The sequence below is a fragment of the Labeo rohita genome, chromosome 7, assembly GCF_022985175.1.
Source record: "Labeo rohita strain BAU-BD-2019 chromosome 7, IGBB_LRoh.1.0, whole genome shotgun sequence".
Classification (NCBI taxonomy): domain Eukaryota; kingdom Metazoa; phylum Chordata; class Actinopteri; order Cypriniformes; family Cyprinidae; genus Labeo; species Labeo rohita.
The window spans coordinates 51510960-51533388 of record NC_066875.1 but is presented as its reverse complement, the minus strand read 5'-3'; the positions used below and the strand labels follow the sequence as shown (position 1 = coordinate 51533388).

Below are 22429 nucleotides of genomic sequence, written 5' to 3'. Positions count from 1 at the left end.
TTAAAAAAAATCTACATCATAACACAAGTTGTGACCTACAAAAGACTTTCTTCATTGCCTTTTTCCCTATCACACTTTAGAAATCATATATCAGTTCAAAACTTCAAATCTCAAAATTCATCCTTTGAAAGGCATTTTAAAATCAGACATTGCATTAACACAGAACATGTACATCAAAATCATATTACAAAATGTTTTCATTCATGAATTATAAAAACTTAAGTCTGGATATTGCATTTTTATGTCTGTGTTCAAAAATGGGAGAGACAGTTTACCCCCACCCTTGAATTTATACATTTACTATATCAGTGAATAAAGTCAAGTCCCGCCCTATAATTTATCACATTCTAAAACCTGTTTCACTCTGAAATATATCAGCATAAGTCAGCCAAATCTTCTGTCACATGACTTTAAGTTTGCTAAGCAGAGCATGGACACTAATTTTGAGATGTTGTGAAATCAAAAAACAAAATGGCAAGATCCACTAGAGGTTTGCTTTTCTTACATTTGAATTGTCATTGCATTTTTCTAGTTGTAAAGGTTAAAAACAGGGGTGCCCAAACTCGGTCCTGGTCCTTGGTTTAGCTCCAATCTGTCTTAACACACCTGCCAGGGGGTTTCTAGTAAGAGCTTGATTAGCTGGTTCAGGTGTGTTTAATTGGGGCTGGAGCTAAACTCTGTAGGACACCGGCCTTCCAGGACCGATTTTGGGTACCCCTGGGTTAAAACAATGTTAAGATACTGACAAACAGTAGTGTTTCCTTGGACCCTGACTCGACTCGGACTCGACTCGGACTCGTCTCAGACTCGATTGGTTAAAGACTCAGACTTGACTCGGACTCGACTTAGGTGGACTCAAACCCAACACTACACAACAGCATTTAAATCAAGCAATGAATCCTGTTCTTTTTTTAATGGATTTCATTCTTTATGTTGTTTTATTACTGATATTTTACATGTCTGCAGTTCAAAAGCTTATAAAATTATATGCAAACTAGGTTTAACATGGGTGGTACTGGCTGCAACATTTTTTGAGCTGGAGCAATGGAAATTGAAATTAGTGGGCACATACTGTATCATGGTTGTGGTAGTGTCCATATGTCATGGTGTAATTAAATAATACAAATAATTAAATGCTTAATAAACATTGAAATTCTCAACTTAAATCTGAGTAGCCATACATTCATTGAATTCATTCTGAATATTACAGAACATACCCATCTAAGACTTTGGAGCAAGGGGTGTCATGCACCAATGTGATGTAATAAAGTATTAATGTAATAAAACCATTACTAATTATAATGTTTTCATCGTACAGAAATCAAGCAAAGAACATTTACATTATCAAAAAAATGGCAAGCTGTTTTAACATTTAATCTATAAACCGTACTACTGTCTATTTTCATGCTAAACTACCCTTTCTTTTCTTTTTTTTTTTTTTTCCAGTAGTACTAGTACTTCATGAGCTACTATTTTTTTTTAAATACATTTGAATTTGCTGCAGAATGAATAATGTTCTGCATAGAATTCTGTTATAAACAGATGAGACAGCACTGATGTAGAAAACCACACCTATAACTATTCAATTCAATTCAATTCAATTCAAATTTATTTGTATAGCGCTTTTCACGATACATATCGTTGCAAAGCAGCTTTACACCAAATTGACATTTTTACAATATATGTAGTAGTAGCTTGATGCACATATGGCAGAGATGTGTGGTAAAGATCAATTAATGACGTAATCAAACAGACAAAGAACACTATAAATTAGTAGCAGAATTCGGTAGTGCTGTATGTTTTCAGACTACTATACTACTATACTACTATAACTACTATAACACGGTGTTGTGGCAAAAATAGTCAAATGTTATTACATTACATCCTTATGAGAGAAATTTAAGCACTTTTCAATGACATTCATACATTTCACACAACTATTTCCAGCACTTTAAAGCTGTAAAAATTATCCAATTGAAGTGCTGCTTTTAACTGGATGACCTAACTATACTTTGTTTAAAATATATATAACAACTCATGAAAAACTGATGTTAATTATCTGGGAAACATTCTCTAACAGCTGTCAAGTGGTCATAATATTGTTTGTGTCAAACAAGTTGTGAATTTGCTGTAACAGGAGATCATTACTTACTTTGTGCTCAAAGTGATGCAAATCTAATAAAAGTGCACTCTAATGAAATGATAACTGACAACCATCTATTTATACTGCATCATCTATCAAAGGAGAAGCTGAAACACTTGTGCTTTTTTATTTTAATCTGATAATAATAATAATAATAATAATAATAATAATAATAATAATAATAATAATAACAACAATAACTTACCCTTAACATGTACAGGACCAGTCAACTAATTTTAATGTATATATTTGCATAACAAAAATGAATAAATAAATAAATAAAACATATAGGTATATAATGTATATAGTTGTATATGCAATTATATAGTGTAAGATTCTAGAAACATTTTATCTACAATAACATAACAGTGAATGCATTACTTTAGATAAGGCTTGTTTGAAAAATGTTTTATACACAACATGTTTGCGCACACACAGAACTACAAGAACAGCAAGAGAAAATGTCAGAAACAGCTGAAGATCCTTTAGTTACATTTCAGTTTAATGTTGTTGGTATTAAAGTGTAACTCAAGACAGACAGCTGAGAGCAACAGCAAAAATGTGACCCTGGACCACAAAACCCCAAAAAATAAATTTTAGGGTAAATTTTTAGAAATTGAGATTTATACAAAATCTGAAAGCTGAATAAATAACCTTTCGATGTATGGTTTGTTAGGATAGGGCAATATTTGGCCAAGACACAACTATTTTAATATATGTAATTTGAAGGTGCAAAAAAAAAAAAAAAAAAAAAAAAAAAATCAAAATATTGATTTAAAAGTTGTCCAAATAAAGTTCTTAACAATGCATATTGCTTATCAAAAATTACGTTTTGAAATATTTACAGTAGTAATTTTACTACATATCTTCATGGAACATGATCTTTACTTAATTTTCTAATGTTTTTAGGTATTTAAAAAAAACAAAAAAAAACAAATCTATAATTTTGACCGACAAAATGTATTTTTGGCTATTGCTACAAATAAACCACAGCGACTTAAAGGGGTCATCGGTTGCTAAGTTCACTTTTTCATGTTGTTTGAACATTAATGTGTGTTGTCAGTGTATGTACAAATCTACCCTATAATGATAAAAATACATGCAGCGGTTTTTAATTAATCTGTAAAAATAATATTCCCTTTTTCAAATCGAGCCATTCTCAAACGCCTGTCGATGTTGCGTCACACCCGCAGAGGCCGCTCCCACGATAGTTGATTGACATGAGCGTTTTTACCTTGAATCAGCTGTCACAGTCTGACCTCTTTGTTTCGAAGCAGGGATGTAAGTTAGTCAAGAATATCTCTGATTGAGCGATTGAGGTGTTGTGTTGCTGGATGTAATAATGAACATAGTGGTCGTCATTTACTCCCGTCATCTGAGCCGCTGAAGATGCAGTGGATTAAGTTTGTTTGTGAAGGGAATGCACCTCCTGATCTACATATATCTGTCTATGTTCACGCGAATCATTCATGATCATTCATTTTATTTTTTAAATTATTTATTATTAACTTTTAATAAACTTTTAATTATTAACTTAATACATCCTTGGTGAATAAAAGTATTAATTTCTTTAAAAAAAAATAAAATAAATAAAAAGAAGAAACAATAAAAATGTACTGACCCCAAACTTTTGAACGGTAGTGTGTATATAATATAATATTCTATATTATTTATATATTTATTTATATTATAGTATATTGTATAAACATAAATGTACAAGTCTTATTTGGGAACACATAATTTGATTAATGAGTCTGGCATAAAATGATTTTTATTTTTTTTTTTTATGAAAAATAAATTGATATAAATTGCATCATTTAATCAGGTCGATTTGCTATTCTGTCTATTGTTTTAGTAATTTCTTCCATGACATTCTCTACCTGAACCATTTCTATCCACATCTGCTGGAGTGACATTCTAACTGGCAGAACTCCAAAGAAACTGACTCCAATAAAACATGATGTTTGAGACTTTATCTGCGCAGCCAATACACTGATGTCATATATCTGCATGAAGCGCACTAATTCACTGGCAGATGAAAAATACATCACGCTCTGGGAAACTGAGGTCTCTCATAAACAAGCTGACTGATTTCATTCATCTTGTCCATCATAGGACTGATTTTATACTGGAATTTCCTCAGTTCAGCTTCAGTGTCCTGCATTAATTTTGCCTTCAGGCTTATGATCTTCTTGCTCCAGATATTATCACTGATCGCAGCGCCTGAAAGCACAACTGCTCCCACTCCTGCAATAAGAGCTGAAATGCCCTGATGAACTGGAGCTAAAACTAACCCCAAACCCATCATCAACCCTCCAGCTACTTCTGCATTTAATGCATTTGTAATGGCTCCAGTAGCACGACTGAAATCTTCTTCAAAAGTCCTGATGATAAGATGCACTCTCTGCATGTGTTGCTGGATTTGAGAGAAATCTCTCAAGTAGAGTGCAACCAACTGTTTTTCAAGAAGATTGAAAACAGATCTAGATGGGGGAAAAGAAAAAAAAAAAAAAAAAAAAAATATATATATATATATATATATATATATATATATATATTAAATTGTATTGCATAGTACGGTTTCTGATAATACTAACCTGATGTGCAGATTAAACAATTAAAATGTAATAGTTTGTGCAACATGTGTATACACAGGTTTTGCTCATAAAACATTTTGCTTAATAGTATAATAAATCACATATTTGTATTAACATCCAGTAATTCTGATTCATATGAGTAATGCATAAAAACTCTCTTACAGAATTTTGGGAGGTTGCTCTTTCCTTTTGCACTGACGCTTGCTTTTTTTTTTCCTTTTTAATTTCCTTGCGTTGCTTCTGCAAGACACTGTAAGTGCTGAAATGACCAAATGCAATAAAATTGGCACTTTGTAAGACAAATTTGTACAAAAAAAGCACCACAGCATGTCTAATTAACAACAATATTACACATTAAGACTAACATCTTACATTACTTAAATGTTTTCATAAATCAAACTAAATGTACTGTAGGTTATTAACAAAGGACAGTACACACCAAATATAAATGCATGTACATACATACCAACTTTGCAATCGTCAACCTGCTAAAGCAGAGTGTGTATAGTTATTTATTTATTTATTTTTTTTTTTTTTTTTGCTTTTTGCTTTTTACATTACCACAGCTAAAACTAGTTATTAAAACATGCAATTATACCATCTGATATTTCTTTAATTTGTCTCAAAAAGAAATTAGTCCATAAGGACAAGGAGTAAATATGTTCCAGGTGTACTCATGCCAATTAAAACACTCTTCCTTAATGCAATACAATATCCTCAGTGTATTTATTCTTCAGTTTATACATTACATCATAATTTACCGTACAAAAGCATGACATCCTATGGCATTAAGGCACTGTGCCTGCCTAAATCAGGCTGAAATGTGCCAGTTTAACCCACCTCAACCCCTGTACATAAAGGTATACAGATCATTTACGAAATGCAGTGCTGAAGTATGTATGCTACCTTTGAGCAGCATTAAAATGCCACTAAAGAAGCGCTCCTGTGCTACCTTTGCAGTGTAAATTTGGCGCAAGTATTAAACAGCTTCTTTATCTCTTCCAGTGCCCCTGCTATCACTTACACCCAGCTGACCATTTTCAGAAACTGCATAACAACCTTAAATGACACCACATTATAAAATAAGTCAATTTAGAGCATTAAATCCATTAAACTACAACACCATTTAAGCTACAGGTATCAAACCAACTCTAAAATATTCTAATAAATACTCTATAGGGTGCATTATAGGGAATAATATTCTGAATATTTTACAGTTGGTTTGATGCATTTATCTTTTTTATGAGTTTTATGAATTTAGATGAGTATATGAAACATAAAAAAAAGGATTCAGAACCATATATAAAAATAACAAAGGGAATAAAATTCAGAGTGGGAACAGTATATAAAACATATCAAAAATATTGTTTCAATTCCATATACAAAAACAATAAAGGCATAATCAGAAAAAAACAAGCCTTGTGCATTATAGGCAATACTATTACTATTACAGTTGGTTTGATACCTTTAGCTTAAATGGTGTTGCCGTTTAATGGATTTATATTGTTGCACACATTAATAGTTGTAAAATTATTATAAAACACACAAAAAAGGCTAATTCCAAAAATGAAGCATTGTGCAATATAACGGAAATGTTTTTTTCTGAACATTTTAGTATTGGTTTTATAGTATAGTTTTAACAGGCACAAAGACTTCAATTGGTATGAAATCGAATGTCTAATGAATGTCAAACTAAATTTAACGCAATAATCTCTGCTGCTTCTTTCGAAATCTTTGATATAGACAGCCATATGTACTTTAGTCTATATTTAACACAAACGAAGATGATATTACTGTGCACACGCTGAACAAAAATCACGGGACAGATGTGATGCACATGCAAGTTACTGTCCCTCAGTTCCAACTGTACAGAGCCTACCTTAGCCAAATAAATCATCCAGTGAAGAAAAAATGAATAAAAACAACACACACTGACACAAGCAATGCTCCACAAAAACTATATCTCCTTACTTCACCTTTTTAACGTTTCTCTGTATCTTCCCGTGATTCTGTAAAATCCTCCAAAAAGTCTTTAGAGAACCAATCACTTAAAGCGGGGCAAATCAACATTTTAAAACAAAACAAAACAAGCACATAACTAACAATTACAAAATATTAAATACATTGTCCTCTTATATAAAATTTCAATTAATTAAAACCTAATAATAAAGAAAGAAAGGGCTGATAAAGACTGCACTGGCAGATCTTAAACCTATTTTCTAACTCAATAGCTGTCAAATCGCTGATAGAATCGCTGCTGCGTCTTATGAATGAATGGAATATTCATGTCAGACAATGCGGAGTAATAATTAGCAGCAAACATTCAGGCTTGGGTTGTCCTGGGATTTTACGTATTTATTTATCTGAAATAGAAATCTTTTGTAACATTATAAATGTCTTTATCATCACTTTTGATCAGTTTAAAGCATGACTTCAAGCTTTTAAATGCTACAGTGTATAATATTACAAAAAAGGAATATGAAAACACCCACGAACTAACCAAGACATATTTGGTTTTAATGAAACACCTTGACAAAAACCTGAAGGAGATAGAGGACCAAAAGTCAAATCTTCTGTCTGAAACTTACCAGACCATCAAGCATCTGTCTCAGATCGCATTAAAACCAGACTCTGCCTTCACTCTTCAGCATCTCGACTTCTTCATCCCCAGAGTGAGGGAGGCTGGGAGAGAAAACGTCTAGGTTACGTACGTAACCCTCGTTCCCTGAAGGAGGGAGAACGGAGACGTTACATATGGGAACTCGCTTGAGTGCCCAATCACCTCTGAGCTTTACAAAAAAGGCCAATGGAATTGGCGAGTGGAGTTGCGCGCTACGCCACTCCCCCGTACATACGGGTATATAAGATGGCGGCACACATCCACTCATCAGGTTTTTGCTGAGGAGCCGAGCCGCAGCCTGGCGTCAGCGCAGCCTAGGGTTGTGGCAGGGGATGTAACATCTCCGTTCCCTCCTTCAGGGAACGAGGGTTACGTACGTAACCTAGACGTTCCCCTTCAGTTGTTTCACTACGACGTTACATATGGGAACTGAGAATATCTATTCTGGCTATAGATATATGAGGGAAAACACAGCCTTCTGGCTGACTGTGGAAAAATACTGAGACATTTTGCCACAACCTTCTGGGCGAAGGAGACCCAGTCGGAGCACAGTCGCGGACTACTCCGCATCTAGTCCTGACTGCAGGGCATGGAGGACCCAGGTTCGCCGGAGGGAACATACTGGGAGATAGCGCATGGATCTGGTGGGAATGGCGCAGCAAGCCGACACCTGCCGGCCTCCCGCAAATTACCTGATGTTACCTTAACACACGGGAGGACAGGGGCTCGACGCGGAGATTATAGAATCTCGCGAAGGTGTTAGGTGTCGCCCAGCCCGCAGCTCTGCAGATGTCTGCTAGTGAGGCGCCGTGCGCAAGCGCATAGGAGGAGGCAACGCTCCGAGTGGAGTGAGCTCGAACTCCTAGGGGGCACGGCTCCCCCTGGCTTTCATAGGCATCTACCACCCAATGGGCCAACCTCCGCTTGGAGACAGCATTTCCCTTCTGCTGTCCTCCGAAGCAAACAAAGAGCTGCTCGGAGTGTCTGAAGCTCCGGGTGTGGTCCACGTAAACCCGTAAGGCACGAACGGGACACAGCAACACTAAGGCCGGGTCTGCCTCCTCCGGGGGCAGAGCTTGCAGGTTCACCACCTGATCCCGGAAGGGTGTGGTGGGAACCTTGGGCACATAGCCGGGCCGGGGTCTCAGGATAACGTGAGAATCAGCCGGCCCGAACTCCAGGCACGCTTCGTTGACAGAGAAGGCTTGTAGGTCCCCGACCCTCTTGATGGAGGCGAGCGCGGTCAGGAGCGCTGTCTTAAGCGACAGGTACTTAAGCTCGACTGAAACCAGCGGCTCGAAGGGAGGTCCCCGCAGGCCCAGAAGGGCGACAGAGAGATCCCAAGAGGGTATGAGGTGCGGTCTAGGGGGGTTAACCCTACGCGCACCTCTGAGGAACCTCACGACCAGTTGATGCTTCCCGATGGATTCTCCATCGACTGCATCGTAGTATGCCGCTATGGCCGCGACATACACTTTGAGAGTTGAAGGGGACAGCCTACGCTTCAACTTCTCTTGCAGAAAGGAAAGCACCACTGCGATCGGGCATCTCTGTGGGTCCTCCCCACGGGAGGCACACCAGTCAACGAAGAGACCCCACGTCAGAGCGTAGGCCTGCCTCGTGGAGGGGGCTCTAGACTGAGTGATCGTTTCAATCACGGCCTGTGGAAGGCCGGCGAGGTCTACCGTGTCCCGTCCAGAAGCCACACATGCAGGTTCCATAGATCGGGACGCGGGTGCCAAATTGTGCCCATCCCCTGAGAAAGAAGGTCCTTCCTCAGGGGAATCTTCCGGGGAGGGGCTGTCGCGAGAAGCGTGAGGTCGACAAACCAGGTCCGGGTGGGCCAGTAGGGCGCAACCAACAGAACCTGCTCCCCGTCCTCCCTGATCTTGCACAGGGTCTGTGCAAGGAGGCTCACTGGGGGAAAGGCGTACTTGGGCACCGGAGGCCAGCTGTGTGCCAGTGCGTCCCTGCCGAGGGGAGCCTCGCTGAGGGAGTAGTACAGCTGGCAGTGGGAGGATTCCAGGGAGGCGAACAGATCTATCTGGGCCTCGCCGAATCGACTCCAAATCAGCTGGACTGTCTGGGGGTGGAGTTGCCATTCTCCAGGGTGGGTGGGCTGCCGTGAGAGCTGATCGGCTGCACGGTTGAGCTCCCCTGGAATGTGAACTGCGCGCAGCAATTTCAGCCGCGTCTGACTCCACAGGAGCAGATGGCGGGCGAGTTGCGACATACGACGGGAGCGTAGACCACCCTGATGGTTGATGTACGCTACGGTCGCAGTGTTGTCCGTACGGACAAGCACGTGCTTGTGGCGGAGCATCGGAAGAAAGCGACGCAGCGCGAGAAGCACTGCTAGCAACTCCAGGCAACTGATGGGACAAAGCAGTCGAGGTCCTGTCCAGGAGCCCGAGGCTGCTTGCCCGTTGCATACAGCACCCCAACCCGTGGAGGAGGCATCTGTGTGAACCACAACATGCCTGGAGACCTGTCCTAAGGGAACTCCGGCCCGTAGGTAAGCAGGGTCTGACCACGAGCTGAATAGGCAGCGACACTGCGGGGAAACGCCAATCCGGAGTGTGCCACGGTGCCATGCCCATCTCGGGACTCGATCGTGTAGCCAGCGCTGAAGCGGTCTCTTATGAAGCAGGCCGAGCAGCGTTACTGCGGCTGCCATATGCCCCAGGAGCCTCTGAAATGTTTTGAGAGGAACCGCTGTTTTGTGCCTGAAAGATTTCAGACAGTTCAGCACCGACTGCGTGCGCTCGTTGGTGAGGCAGGCTGTCATATTGATCAAGTCCAGCTCCATGCCGAGAAAAGAGATCCTCTGCACTGGGGAGAGTTTGCTCTTCTCTCGGTTGACCCGAAGGCCCAGATGGCTGAGGTGCTGGAGCACCAGGTCCCTGTGTTCGCACAACTGATCTCGCGAGTGAGCCATGATGAGCCAGTCGTCGAGATAGTTGAGAATGCGAACGCCCTTCTGCCATAGCGGGTTCAGGGCCCCCTCCGCGACCTTCGTAAAGACGCGAGGGGACAGGGACAGGCCAAATGGGAGCACCTTGTACTGATACACTCGACCCTCGAAAGCAAACCGTAGAAAGGGTCTGTGTCGAGGCAAAATCGAGACGTGAAAGTACGCGTCCTTCAGGTCTATGGCCGCAAACCAATCCTGGTGTCAAACGCACAAAAGGATGCGTTTCGAAGTGAGCATTTTGAACGGCAGCCTGAGAAGGGACCGATTCAAGACTCGAAGATCCAGGATTGGTCCCACCGCTCTTCTTGGGCACGATGAAGTAAGGGCTGTAAAACCCCGACCTCATCTCGCCTGGAGGGACAGGCTCGATTGAGTCTTTCGCCAGTAAGACTCCAATCTCCGCACGCAGGGAGTGGGGGGACAGATGTTGTCGTCCCCTGAAGAGCAGCTTCCATCATCTCCAGGCTGCCCTTGTCAGGAGCACCGCGTAGACCTGCGGGTCTTGGATGTTTGGGGGGGCTCCTAAGCAGCGGGCGGCGCCGCTCCCCTGCGGCGGCCACAACGTCTGGCGGCGAGGCACGCATCATGGGCCTCAGCCGGAGACGGAGCAGGTTGTTCTTGCTTCTTGGGGGCCGCAGGGGGGCGCCCTCGGCGACGAGCAGGCTGAGGCAAGGCACCCGGGGACTTGCTAGGAGTCACGCGCCGGGGCAAGATGTGACTGATCGCCTCAGTCTGCTTCTGAACTGCTGAGAACTGCTGGGCAAGGTCCTCGACAGTGTCGCCGAAGAGGCCGGCCTGGGAGACGGGAGCTTCGAGAAAGCGTGCTTTGTCGACATCTGCCATCTGCGCCAGGTTCAGCCAGAGGTGGCGTTCCTGGACCACGAGTGTGGACATCACCTGACCAAGGGACTGCGCCGTGACTTTAGTCGCCCGAAGAGCAAAGTCAGTCGCTGCACGCAGCTCCTGCAACACCGCTTGGTCAGGACTACCCTTGTGCAGTTCTTTCAACGCCTTGGCCTGATAGACCTGCAGGGTGGCCATGGCGTGCAGGGCAGTGGCGGCCTGGCCCGCAGCACTGTAGGCTCTGCCGGTAAGAGCCGACGAAAGCCTACAGGCTTTGGATGGGAGGCGCGGAGAGCCCCGCCAGGTGGCGGCGTCTTGCGGGCATAAATGCACCGCAACTGCACGCTCAACCTGAGGGACCCCCTCGTACCCCCTGGCCGCCCCGCCGTCAAGGGTAGTGAGGGCTGAGGAGGTAGAACGCGAACGAGCCGAATAAGGGGCCCGCCACGCCCTGACCAACTCATCATGCACCTCCGGGAAGAAAGGCACTGGAGGCGAGCGCGGCGGTGCCGCAGACCTCGTCCCCAGAAACCAATCATCCAATTGAAGGATCAGGGGGTGGCACCTTAGGGACCTCCAACCCGATCCCCTCGGCGGCCCGGAGGAGCATAGCCGACAGTTCAGCGTCCGCCTCGGACGGGACAACAACCGCGGAGGTTGTTGTTGATTTAAATCCAGCAGTGAATCCTCAGGATTTGGTTCTGTGACTCTTGCTATAGATAGATGTGTGTATGTTTTTGTTTTTTAATTGTTGTGGTTTACTCATATTAATATCATAATTAATAATTACAATGATGCATATATTATAAATATGATTTTTTTTTTTTTTTAAACCACAGCGAGAAATACGGCACTGTGATAAATATCAAGACTCAGTTTACAGTGCTTTGAAAATGTAGGTGTTTGTTGAGATAGAATGAAGGCTATACTAAATTAGAAAGCAGCAACAAAATAAATGTTTCTATGATTTACTTTATTGATCAACACAGGTTGAATTTTGCCAATAACTGAATTTTAAATCCAAGATTTAGGCAAGGAGTGCACTGTTAGACAAATTTCTGATTATTTTGAATAAATTAGATTATTCTTTAACAATGCAAAATCAAAACACATTTTTGTTTACTTGGTTTTAATTTTGGAAAATATAAAAACTGTGAAAAAGGACAAATATTGTTATTTTAACAAGATTTAATGTATTTTCTTAATCATAGGGGAAAAAAGTCAATTATTCTCACCAGTGCAACAGCATGGAGCAACCTCACAGAATGCTGTAGGACAATGTTCATATGCATTACTTACTTGATTCAGACCAGAATAATGTGTATTTAAACAGGTATTTAAAGCTACAATATGTCACTTGTTTTGGTTAAAAAATAAATACATAAACAATACAAATAATAATAATGGTAGATTGCAGAACAAATCCATTTTCAGAAATACCTTTCTTACAGTGATACACTTTCATATTTTAGAGTGGTTGGGATAGATTGTATAAATACATCATTCACTCATACAAGTTATGTCATATTTGTAAACAGAGAGAAGTAACTTTGGCTAGTCGGTCAAATGCATAGTGTGCGAGTGGAGTGAAGCTGAAAGTTGTCACAACAAGCAAGATATATTGGCCAAACATACTCTTACAGTGTCCACAAGCAAAAAGGGAAAGTGACAGAGTCTAACAAAACCTGAAACATGCATGTAGTTTTATTTTTTAACCGCTAGAGGGCAAAGTTACAGTGTAGCTTAAAAAAATGTCTTTATGATGTATTATGAAGTAACATTCAAAAAAAAACATGATCTCTCAACTGAATTTACGAAGTTTTGAAAACAGAACCATCAGGAAAACTGCTGTCATCCAGACTGCTTTCACTGCTTAAGGATGGACAATGGGAATAAGATAATGTTATTAATTTGTTTAAAGCTTTGTTTAAATAATTCAATCGCAGTAATAAAGATATTCACACTTGGGATGACAAAAATCCATCATTAAGTGGAGATTCACAAGTGACAGATTTGATTTTCCAAAATGGCAAGATTTTGGATCACACTGAGTCCAAAATTAAAAACACTGAAAAACACCAATGAGAAAACACTGGATGAGCTTCTGAGGGAAATATGTGAACAAGTAGATATTGATGAAAAAATGATGGCAAAAGTGACATATTCTGTCCTCTGTGTCTGAATGTCTATCATTCCACAGTATCACATCTACAAGAAATAAAGCACATTGTTTAAGCTCTGCAAAGCTGTAGAAAAGACAATGAACTTTAAAACTCATCTGACTCAGATGGTGAGCTGGTGCATTCTGGTTCTTTATAAATCAAGTTGGCTTGGCTAATTATCAAGCCAAGAGCAAAAAGCATCAGGCAATATTTAAAAAAAAAAAAAAAAAAAAATTCAAATGAAGTGTATGCCTGCAGATGAATTAAAGATGAATGTTAAAGATGCTGTAATGAAGTTGAAGAGGGCAGAAAGCACAGCAGAATCACAGACTGAATCTGACTGAAAAAATTGAGTTTTTCTGGGCAAAAATTGAGCAAATTACTTTGACTTAAAAATGAGCTGGAATTTGTACATGTCACGTCATGCGGTCTCGAAAGAGTTTTCTCTTTGGGCACCGTGTTTTCTGCCGGTGTCTTTTTGTCAAATGTATTAAAACTGCTGATCTAACAAAATTCTTGCAGATATCTAAAACAAGATGTGCTTTCATTTATTGGTGACAAAATGTAAACATTCAAGACAAATGCTTAATTAAGTCTCTAATTGTATTTTAAACAAATTTTAGTATTAGATGCTGACAGAACTTTTATACTTTTATTAAAAGTGTAATATTCATAAGGATATTTTAAATCCTTAAAATGAACTTTCAAAAAGGTGTTTCAAGAACTGTGAATTATGAAAAACTTTGTCTAGTCAAAAGAGTACAGCTACACATACGTAAACATACTGCAACACTACATCATGTTTTGGGTTAAAAATAGAAAGATTTTGTTGTGCATTTATATAAATAAATCTATGACTGATCATGGCTACAAATCAAACATACCTGCAAGAAAACATATTTCATCTGCATTTAATGGATTAATGGGAAAAACATCTTAAAGGGATTGCTCACACAAAAATGAAAATTTTTTCATCTTTTACTCCCCCTCATGTCATTTGAATCACTTTTTATCTGCTGAACACAAACACACACTTAAACACAATGAGATTTCAACATAAGGGTAAGTAAACGATGACAGTTTTCATTTTCAAACTCAAAATCATTTCTTGGTGATTGATAGGTTATTTGACTTGTGATGCTACAAACATGGTAACATACAGAGGAGCTGTTTATTAACATAACCAGGCTGTGAACAAAACAAGCCATAAACTGTATAAAACTAGCTACAAAATACTATTACATGTTTTTCCAAACAAAACATAATAGCATATCATAAATAACAATTTAAATTAGAAATCCAAACAAGAAGTTTTGGACTTGTGTGTCACTGCAACAACACAGCTACTGTAATTAAAATCGACTACATTTTCTAAAATTATTAGTCGAATCGACCTGTGTATAATGTTTTCATGCACACCTGTCAATCTCTGAAGTTCTGTATAACTGGGACTTGATGCTTGAAAAGACTGATGGATTGTCCATGGCTTGTGTTTTTGTTTGCAAAGTGATTCCATATCTCGCATTCGTACCTACCGCGGATTTTTTTATCACGGATTTTCATTTATTCCTTGAGGGAAGTAACATCTTCACATTATCCGCCATTTTTGTCACGTGAGAAACAGCCTATTTAGCTGTGTGCATGAACACAGACACATGGCACTGCACAGATTTTCTCATAATGTGTAAGCGAGGCAGAAACATTTAAAAGAGAATCTTGCTAAGCAAATACATTTAAAGTAATTGTGAATAGAGCAGTGTTGTTATACATTTATTTTTTAAAGGCATACCATGCTGTTATTTCAGTGCCTTAAAGTGACAGGCTCATTGTAGGAGAAACCTGCTTTATCCACAGTAATAGAACGCCCCCTTCTGGTCAATGTATACATCTGGCTCACATTTGAATATAACACATGGGTGCATTTTTGAAATAGGCCTGTCTTTATTCAGAGTGACTTACGATGAATTATAATGTTCTGTGTGCATTCACTTATTAAACTGAAAATTATATCTGCAGCTGTACAGCATGCACTGAAGTTCATTTAACAAAACTCCTAAAATATGTCTGAAATATGGGAAAGGGGCTATATAGATGTAGACATAAATAAATCCTTTTAAAAAGGCCTGCATAACATCATTTGTAAGGCCTCAGTCCAAATGAAATCAAACATGAAATGTGTAACAATAAACTAAAATGGCTATTTCAAAATGGCTTTGAAAATCTAATTCCAATTCTGGGGAAACAGAATTGTTTTAAGGACTTATTCAGACAAATTCTGTTTTAAATGACTTATTTGTGTACCTCTTCCTGGACAAATTGTCACTAACCTGACAATAAGAGGGCTGCTGGCTTAATGGAGAAATTGGCTGAGATAAAACCAATTAAGAAAAACAAAGCTGATAATGTAAAATATTATTAATTTAACAAGACTTATGTAAAATTATTAGGGAAATATTAGACAATATTAGGGAAAAAACACAATAAAAGCAAAAGACATACAAAGGAAAGACTCTAGTAATTGATAAAATGTAAAAGAGCATAAACACAAAGAGTAAACACATCAACATTAACAGATGCAACTTTTTATTTTGTAAAACTATTATCCAGTACACTAAATTAAATATAAACATTTATTATTACAGTTCATAAACAAACAAATTGGAGTGGCTTGCATTGTAAATTAACACTAAAACAGATTAAAATGATCTTGAAACTATGATTAAAAAATTTCTTTTATTTTCAGATCTATCGAAAGACACCTGCATAGATTTCTCATTGTATTTTCTTCTTCATTTTCATCTCTTGTCCTCACTGCGTTTGTTCAGTGCCCACTAAAGAAATATTCCAGTTTGACAGACCTGCTTGAAGGTAACTCAGAGCATCTTTATTGGTTTCTTCAGCTTCCGCGCTTCTCCTCATTTCCTCCAGCTCCCGCACCCAGTTTTCTTTCCCAGCCTCCCTCACTCTGGGGATGAAGAAGTCGAGATGCTGAAGAGTGAAGGCAGAGTCTGGTTTTAATGCGATCTGAGACAGATGCTTGATGGTCCTGTAAGCATTGAACAGAAGAATGAACTTTTGGTCCTCAATCTCCTGCAGATCTTTGTCAAGATGTTGCATTAAAACCAAAAACGTCTGAGTTTGTTTTTGAGCTTTTTCATATTCCTTTTTAAAACTGTCAAATGTCATTGTCATGGTTGAGGTTTTGCTGACATATTTCTTGTTTTCTTTGACGTGTTTGCTGTGGTGACACTTCCCTGTGCACACAGTGCAGTGGCCATCTTTTCATGACTTTACATTTGCTGGGATCAGAAGCCCACCAGCAGTCAAACTCATGGCAGTTTTCCTCACAGACGGTGCAGGTCGTCGCCTTCCTGTGCTTCCATGATTTGCTCTCGATGGGAACTTTCAGTTTGACTGTCTTTTTGACTGTAATGGTGAAGTTTTTACACTTTTCTATCTTTTCCTTGTTTTGCATCATTGCCTCCTGAATCTGAAGTTTTTCAGCTTTTTTCAGCTCCTTCTCTTGAATTTGCAGTTGTAAGTTGCAGATAAACGCTTTAAATTGTATGCGCTCCATCAGGACATCTGAAGTCAACTCTAAACTTCTTCTATTTTTTTCATCCAGAGACTCAAGAAATTTCTTCATCTCTTCCATGCTGTCTTCCCAGGCATCTCTTTGAGCACGAAGGTAACGTCTCTCATTTTGACGATGATCAGCCTGTCGATTGTTGAATAAGAAATAAACCGGTTGGCCGTTTTTGTCTCTTCTGCAGGGGATTTTAGCTTTATTTATAGCACCAAGGACATTTTGGGGTGCCATACCATCAGAGTGTGTGATTAAAAACACAATGTTGTCCACAATGTCTTTTCCAAACAAAGACAGAATTGAACTGATAATGTAATGCTGTCTGTCTGAGAAACGATTCTTAGCTGCTTGAATCACAAAACACACAGCATCAATTTCACGAACTCCATCATTGCTCTGAAACAGAGCAGATAAATTCTCAGCAACTTCCAGATCTTTTTCCAGTCCTCTAGTGTCTCCGTAGCCTGGAGTATCGATGATGGTGAGAGATACAGGATTCTCTACAGGAAAGACCTCATACATGGTGATTTCAGAGGTTTGTGATTCTGATTGATCCCTGGCTGCTTCTTCTGTGATTTCATACCATATTTCTTCCTCAAATGTCACCTCCAGTAAATAGTTGACCATGGTGTTGATGAGAGTCGTCTTACCAGCACCAGTCTCTCCCACCAGCAGAACAATTTTGTTTGGTTTACTGGCATCTCTAGTCCCATAAGTCCATTTTCTGACTTTCCCATTTTTTTGAAGCACTTCCCTCTCTGTATGTAGACGGAATCGTTTTGGAGATCCTTCTTGAATCAAAACTGGTTTTCCGTCTGGTAGCCTTGACTCTCTGCAAAATTAAGATGAAGGGAAATGTCAGAATTTTTGTGGAGAAAGAGTTGAAACAGCCACCAAAATGTAGACACACACAAAGGAATTGCTTTGTCTTGACTGCTGTGGTTTACTTTATCAAATGGTCTGACGCATTTGGGCTACCTAAGAGGCTTGGACTGTTGCCAATGCTTCAATCAAGGGTATGTTTACTAGGTTTGGGGTCTCTCAAAGTAAGTAAGTTATCAGGGGATACATTTTGAGTCCAGGGTATTCTCTATCATGTGTGCGCAGTGAGAATCACTCCACCCTCCGAGTAACGGATTTGTGAGGCGCTTTAATAGGAAACTAGCTGAACAGTTGTCAATCCTGACATCCACTGATCAGCATGAGCATAAAGGCCTCCCAATCTGATTTGCGAGAGAGTATTTTGGTCTTTTTATTGCAACCGGCTTATTTAACTCACAAGTGGATGAGAGGCAGACGCACTGATATCATGTCCGACTGATGTCATGGCGAGTTACCTCCAGCTCCCTTCAGTTCTTTTACTTCTGAGACAATTATGACACATTTTGCAGGACAAGATTTATATTAATATTAATATTCATATAATAATTCATATAATATTCAATTCATATAGCAACATGTTCACAGATAGAGGTTGGGCAGTAATGAGTCTATGACTCAATAATGACGCAGGAATATAATAGAAGCTTTATGAATATTATAGTATTTATAGCTATCACTTTTGCTCACATAGGGACCAGCCATCTTGAAGTCTTAACTTGGGGTTGAGCAAGGTGGACCGGGTTCCTGAGATCCGAGTGCTCCATTTGAAAAACCTGACATGGAGCTCTGAATTTCCAACCTCCGATGACAAGTCAAACACAGCAACAGCCACGCCATACACACCCTGACTTATTCAGAGCACCACACTTACTCAACTAAACCCTGAATATTTGATAACACACAGAACATTTGATAACGACAGAATAAAGTGTAACATTAACGTTAACGTTAACACATTCATTTAACAACAGTAATATTTTGAGCTGTGTGTGTGTGTGTAAAAACCATATATAAACCATATATAGTGTAAAAGATACTCATATTTACTTTAACGTTTTCTCATGGCATGTTTCCATGCTACTTTTATGTTTGGACACCGAGTTTTGTCATCAGTTTTTGCAGTTGACCTGATGTAGGACCACTTACCATTATCATTACTTTCCTCATTAAGGATTGGAGGGAAAAAGAGTCTGCTGTCTATGAGATGTATCATTCATTATATTATAAATGCATGCCACATAAATATAAGGCTTTAAAACTCATTTAAGATGAATGAAAGCCAAATGCGAGGCCCACTGCAGTGGAATGGAAAACAATGCATTTTTAAACATTAAAAGTGTTAATTTAAAAATTAGGCACTCATGCTGAATAATGAGGTTAAATATGTTCTTCTAGTGCATGTTTCAGTAGAAAAACAATTTAAAAGCAAACACATTTTATCATGACATGGACAGACTGGTACTAGGAAAAAGACTATTGTCAAAAACATAAAACCAATATACTGACTTCTTGTTCATTTTTTATTTCTGATTGTAGCACATCAGAGTTGTAACAGTTCACACTGTGCAGCCTACTACACAATACAAACTAATTTACCCTCCTGTAGGAAGCAAGGTGATTTCGACTTACTTGGAATTCATGTTGATCGTTGGGCTAAATGTGTCCAGTTCACAAAGAACAGTCACTCCCTGCTAACACCAAAATAATGAATTAGTTTAGAATATGATAGGTTTTAATTATGAAATGCTCTATTTTGTATTAAAAAGTCCCAGTCAAAACATTCTGAGGTACTGAATTGCTATTAAACTTAAATACATTAATGTTCCTTCACATCAGCCTCACGGGTCAGAGTGGAGGTCTACACCAAGGCCGTAACTACAGTAGATATCGACATATACATTTCCCCCAATAATTTGAAAAATTTATGATAAACAAAGTGAAAAATGCTACAGACGAGCTCCTAACAACTCCAGTCTCAAGCATCAATCACAAGCGTCATATAAGGCCATCAGACACTGTTCTGTCCCTGATTGTAGACAAACAGCACCTCCAAAAACTGTTTAAAGTACCAAAGTAGGCATGAGTGTTATTTTTAATGACGTGCCTGAGCAACTGAACTGGGATGTTTTCATTTTTGTTTGTCTCATAATGTTTGTATTTTTCAAGCAAAAAGAGGTTCACCAAATCCAAGGCTAGGGTTCGTAGGTCTTGCTTACCTCCTCCGAGAAAATGCTCCTGGTACAGGTTGAGGAATAATGCAGAAAAATGAATCAGAAAAATATCTTTTCTGTATAAGAGAACCAACAGCAACTACTATGGTGTACGTCTGTATAATTTATGAATCTTCAGAAAAGTGTTAGGCATAATTGCATTGGAAGATGTTCAAACAATATGGAATCATATTTATCCAATCACATCCAAGGAAAAGTTTTACTATGTAATAAACACAAACTTTGTACTCATCAGTAGGGCATGTGTGGATTTTGAGAACTATAAGACGGCAGAGAATTCCTGAATGTTAAAACTTTGTATTTGTGATTACAACTTTTAATCCAGTTTACTCAATAACTTGTTCCAAAATTTAGTGCACTGCAAAGAGAGCCATAGAGTATTTATTTTTATTAGATTTTTAAAACATCTAAACAAGATACATTCTTTTCAACAAATACTCCTACAAAAATATATTCTTCAGAACTGAAGAATTTTACCCATTAGGGCTCTTTGTCTGATCTTTTGTAAAACTTATTTTGTGACCCTTGTAATCGTAATATGTTAAATCATTCACCTATAAAATCATAAACAACAAAGGTTTACAGTTTCATTTTGAAAGATATACTGCTTCAAACACCTCTAAATACTTTCACTTTGATTCAGGATCTAAAGTTCAGCAAAAGCCAATTATGCTGTAAGTAAAATGGATTTATTTTACGTAAGAAACTGCACCCCACCTTGATTTTATTATTACTATTATTATTATTATTATTTATTTCTGAAAATTATATTTTTTAATGTAAAAATTGTAAATAATGAAATATGTTATGAATGTTGCACCCACAAAAATTCTTCTGTAGGGAAAATTTTGCATTGACAATTTGCAGTTTTAGAGGTTTTAGAGGTATGCCTAAATGTTTTCATTTTACTCCATGAGGTGATGCCTATGTGCAATATAGATTATTTTTACAATTAACAAAATCATAATAATGCAGTGTATTAAATACTCCTGTCCTACCTTGATCTAATCAAATTATTAACCAACAGACAGTTTTGTCCCATACAACTAAATTCAGTTACTATTGTTTTAGAGAGTTTTGTGATAAGCAGATATTCTTAAAATAATGATAGTTTACTTCTCTATAGAGAAACATACTACTTTACCTCATACTTGAAAAGGTTCACACTGCATTGTTAGTATTCTGCTAGATGGTGGTGCTATGATTATAACTGAATATTTGTCACGTTCGGTGTACGGAAAAATGAGGTCAGGGTCCAAAATGCAGGGAAGGGAATTTAATATAACAAAACACAAAAGAACGTAAACCAAAAGGCTAACACGGCACAACAAAACTGGAAACAAGGATCAAAACCAAACCGAACCGAAACACACACGAAGACAATAGACAATGCAGACCTGAACAGGAGTGAGAAGTGAGAGTTCTTATACAATAGTCCAGAGTGTGAACAGCTGTGAGCGTAATCAGTGCAAATGACAAGACAGACGTGAACAATCAGGGGAGTGCAGTGCAAGGGGAACAGCGACCTCGAGAGGCTGAGGGAAGACCCACAGCCCCGATCATGACAATATTGGCCTTTAGATGTGTTCAGGCGTGGACTCCTATAAACCATGAAGTTTAGGGAAGATCGGATATTGTATGGCTGAGTTACAACAACAACAACAACTAAGCATCTCAGCTTGTCTGTGCGTGATGGGACCCTTAAAATCAGCATTAAACACTTATTATCCTTTCACTCCTTTCATTCTCGATTATCTGATGGAACTAAACTGTCTAGGTTAAATGGTGGCGTAATGGTGATAGAACTTTAAATTCATGCAAAACTTTGGTCTCTTCATTTTTCATGAATAAAGTTCTAATAAGTGCATATTTCCTAAATCTTACATGCATATTCAGCTTACAGGATTTTCATCCTTGCAAATAATAAAGATAAATGAAATGTGTATGACATTTTTTAATCATCATTCTGTTTGAGAATTTTATCTTGTGTGCACTGGTTTTGCTCAAGTCTAAAATATTTAACATCACTGAATGCCATTTTGATAGGTTACATCAGGTAGAAACAGCGCTTTAAGCTAACAGTTGCTGATCATTTGATTTTACAGTGCATCCGGAAAGTATTCACAGTTTTTCAAGGATGTCTCAATGCATTGCTGCATTCATCTTTCCTGACTAGTCTCTCAGTTCCTTCCGCTGAAAAACATCCCCACAGCAGTGGCTTCTCTCTGGCCACTCTACCATACAGGCCTGATTAGTGGAGTGCTGCAGAGATGGTTGTTTTTTCTGGAAGGTTCTCTTCTCTCCAAAGAGAAACACTGGAGCTTATTCAGAGTGACCATCAGGTTCTCAGTCACCTCCCTGACTAAAGCCCTTCTTCCCCAATCACTCAGT

At 39.0% G+C, this 22429-nt stretch overlaps 1 pseudogene; it reads right to left on the bottom strand.

The window, feature by feature from the left end:
• Positions 1–10856: 10856 nt before the first annotated feature.
• On the bottom strand, positions 10857–19447 carry LOC127167577 (uncharacterized; annotated as a pseudogene).
• Between the last annotated feature and the right edge of the window lie 2982 nt (positions 19448–22429).